Below are 4,240 nucleotides of genomic sequence, written 5' to 3'. Positions count from 1 at the left end.
ACAGAGAAGCTGAAATATAACTATTTAAAGAATCTAGCACAGTTTTTTTAAGTTTTGCAGTGTGCACTAGCATAAAACTTGAAAATATAAGGGCAATGTAAGGTAATATCATAGAGTCATAAATAATTAATTTTTTTACAGTTTGTCAAATGGTTCATATATTGAAGATCTTCATAATTACAACCAGTATGAGTATATAGCACCAACGGTCTTACCATAGTGGTAACACTAGTTCCCATCAGATCACGAAAGTTAAGCGCTGTTGGGCTGGGCTAGCATTTGAATGGGTGACCGTCCAGTCTGCCGAGTACTGTTGGCAAGTGGGCTGCACTTGGCACTTATGAGGGAAACTGAGGAGCTACTGGATTAAGAAGTAGCAGCTTGAGTCTCAGAAAAGGATGTACAGGCGGGAGAGTGGTGTACTGAAAACATGCCCCTCCATATCCACATCCGGTGACACCTGTGGGCTTAGGATGACATGGCGGCCGGATGGTACTGCAGGGTCCTCCAGGACCTGTGAAAGGAGTTTACATTTACATGAGTCTATCTCCTAGAAACAGAAAGTTTTACATTCTTCTTATAAAAAATATTATATATAGAGAGTGTAATAGTAAGCAAATTAAAAGCTAGAGCAAAACAGTTTGGAAGAAGAGGCTATTCTAAACTTAGAAAACATTAGCATATCGATCTTAACAATAACAATAATAATAGTAGCAATAACAATGACACGAAAAATATTAACAATAGTAGTAATAAAAAAGTGAAGGAACTAAAAGCTCTGGACAACTACTTATTTAAATGATTCATCTTATATGTAAAAATTTAACTTTTGAGCAATTACATGAATTGTGTTCGAGAAATAGAACATATGAGGATATAGTTGCGGATTACATAAAAATTAGATCATTTATTTAATTTACTGAATTTGACTGGGCATACATATGTAGCAAAGAAAGAAAAATTATCTGAAAATTATATGAAAGACTTTTCAGATAAATTACAATGAAATAATATATGAAGATATCAAAAATTAGCTGTAGAGTTTGTGAGAGAATTTCAGGATAATATAATTCGATTGTATATATCTGTATACCAGATATTATTTGAGGCTTTTATAAGAGAATCTCAGGATAAACTAAATTACGATAATACATCATATCGACAAAAAATATCTGAAGATTTGTAAGTGAATTTCAGGACAAGGTAAACTGGGAATATATGAACAAATATTATTAGAAGATTTTATGAGAGAATTTCAGGACAAATAGATTAGTATCAATTATCACACAGACAAATACTGTCTGAAAATTTCATGAGATATTTTCAAAATAGAATAAATTAGGGGAATATGTCTCTGTTTTGGAATATATCTGAATCATTCAAATAATAGAACTATATGAAATAATGGATCAGTCTGAAAGTAACCATTGTTCTGCATATTTAATTGACCAAAATCATCAGTTTCTGAAAACAAAATGTAATCATACCTTTCATACAGAATGTGTTGATAAATGCTTAGTAGATCATTCTTTCTGTCAAGTTTGTAGAAGTGTTATTAAATAATGTGTGTAGTGAGAAATATTGTATCTGATGAAGAATAATTATATCTTTAACGAGGTATGTGTAATCATTTAAAGTAGTTAAATAAATGAATAACAAAGAAATCTTAAAGTTTCTCTCATTCTTTGATATACATTTACTGAATTAGGATTATAGTTCAGTCTTGACATTTATTCGCAATCTGGATATCTATCTTCAATTGTAAATAACTGTCTTCGTAAATATTTCGTTGTGATCTAATGACATAATATTTATGTTAAAATTTTTCATCGAATAATCTTCAGCTTTAAATTCTGAGAAACATTATGAGGTAATAATATATCATTCTCTATGTTCCCTTCTTGTACTGTTTCTAAAGCACTATCAATTATTCCACATAAGTTCTATATGTAATCTTCTCGAATTTTATATAAGTTTTCAAAGTAAGTTGTTAGAGTTTGATAAATCTCTTTACTTCTATATTTAACATGTTCACGAACTGAAGGTACAATTTCTTCATAAACCCAGTCTAACCTAGTTTTTGATTTAATGATCAAAGAAAATAAACCAGGTTCATTAATAAAATTTGCTATGGATGCAAGAGTAACGAATCATTACTCTTCAATTCTTATACTTTTTCATGTATTTTTTAACATCATCTGATATTGCCTTTCTGCTGCTCGTAAATTCTCGAAGCTTCGCCATACCTTTAGCCTTAAACCATGGTTTATCGATTTCATCAATAATCATGAACACTTGCTTATTATTATAAGTACGCTTGTTGTTGATGAGGTTGCTGACTGGATCAATTTAATAAAAATAATTTTTTAGAATTTTTCATAATTAAAATAATAAGTACTTGGTTCACTTAGGGGTTTTGTTAACTTTTGTAAATATTTAGGTAGCACTGTCTCATTAATCTTCAACTAATTTAATACCACCTTATAGTATTTCAAGTATGTATAAATGAAGTGCACTTTTACTATTGTTGTTTATGAAAATTGTAATTGTGGATGACAGGAGTAAACAACAAACATTTGAACGAACAATGATACATTAAGAGAATCATTAGTGTTATTTTAGTTAACACTCAATCTTGAGCTAAATGGTGAATTGAATGAAGAACCTTTAACTTTTATGAATAAACAAAGATTTGGTGTAAAAGATGAAAATACTGACTGTGGAACTACTATGAATAAATGGAATTTAAAAAATATAAAATGGTATTATAAAGGTGAAACTAAAAAGGTATTACAAGTAACAAAGGCAGCATATCATTTATGTCACAAGTATATCTAGATTACAATAATATTGATATTTAATTATAAATAAGAGTTGAGTATGTAGTTATGAAATATATGGTCAATAACAATCCAGTGGAAAAACAAATAGATGATGAAGAGTTCTGGTTGGTCGAGGTTAATGGAAGTGCACCAAAAGGAAAAGGAAATCTATATGCAGTTCACGTTTATGATATTCATCATGCATTAGATCTAGAGAAAACTGACATTTTCGAGCAATAATGTACCCTTATAATAATGACTCAAATTATCTCAAGATTATACTGATGCTATTCAAGGCTTTTATGGGAAAAATATCGTTAACTACACAGTCATCTACACCAAAAATAATTACAGTTGTCACATCTGAACAAACTGAATCTTTATGTCAAAATAAGAAGTTCCATCGCCCAGGAAGTCTTAGTACACATTCTGTGTACAATCACTTATTATTTGTGAATGGAATTTCATATATTTTTATGAAAATGGGTGTGGATAGGCAATGATATGATTTCACATCTACTAACTAATTGGTTAACTAAATGTGATATACCAAATGAAAAGTGGTGAACTTGTTTTTTTGTTGACTATACGATATATACAAAAAATCTGAATACATTACAATTAATCCTAGGATATTGTGAGGCAATATCTAGTGCAAGACAGTGTAAGTTTTCCATTAGTTAGTGTAGTCAAGACATACACATGAAAAACTTATTTGTTTTATCATGAACTTATCTGTGTGGAGATAAATGGGGTTTTGTATCAAGAAGATGTTCAGGAATCCCAACTGGATTGAATTCTGAGTTTAGGTACGTTAATTTCAAGGATGATACTTTGTGTGAACATAATGAATCCACAAAAAGTAGTTAGAGCTGATACAGTTGATACAGTTGATTTGGTATTGATTGCAATAAACCTTCAGCATTAGTTCCCAAAGTAATAAATATATTAAAAGATACATTGTTAGAACTAGAAAATTTTACTTTCTCCTAATAAAATTTTTTTATTAAATGGAAACCAACAATCAATAGCTAAAGCAGTCTTCAGACTGTGCCCAAGCAAAACCGTGTAAATTATGCAAAACTTAGAAGCCAACTGACAATTTTAGTTCACAGAAATATAAAACAGATTGCTATAATACAATTTATAGACAGTGTATAAATGAATATGACCAAGAGAATACAACAATGAACGAATGCTTTGTGTGTGTGGAAATAATATCTCTATATATTATTGTAAAATTCACTTACCATGACTTCTAAGTGAGTAGTATTCAAAGAAACTGATCTTGATGAAAAATTATGAACAAAAGACTGTGATAAATAAAAACAAAAAGATGTGCTGATTGTCAGATATCAAATAAATAGAATATTTTTACTCAAATCTATTGTGTAAAGACATACATAGAAACAGAAGTA

The 4,240-nt window shown here is 29.7% G+C and overlaps 1 pseudogene; it reads left to right on the top strand.

Annotated features, from left to right (window-relative positions):
* Window positions 1-201: 201 nt before the first annotated feature.
* On the top strand, window positions 202-319 carry LOC126299747 (5S ribosomal RNA; annotated as a pseudogene).
* The last annotated feature ends 3,921 nt before the right edge of the window (window positions 320-4,240 follow it).

Source organism: Schistocerca gregaria, chromosome X, assembly GCF_023897955.1.
Source record: "Schistocerca gregaria isolate iqSchGreg1 chromosome X, iqSchGreg1.2, whole genome shotgun sequence".
NCBI lineage: Eukaryota > Metazoa > Arthropoda > Insecta > Orthoptera > Acrididae > Schistocerca > Schistocerca gregaria.
The sequence above is the reverse complement of the archived record's forward strand: the minus strand, read 5'-3'. Positions and strand labels throughout refer to the sequence as shown.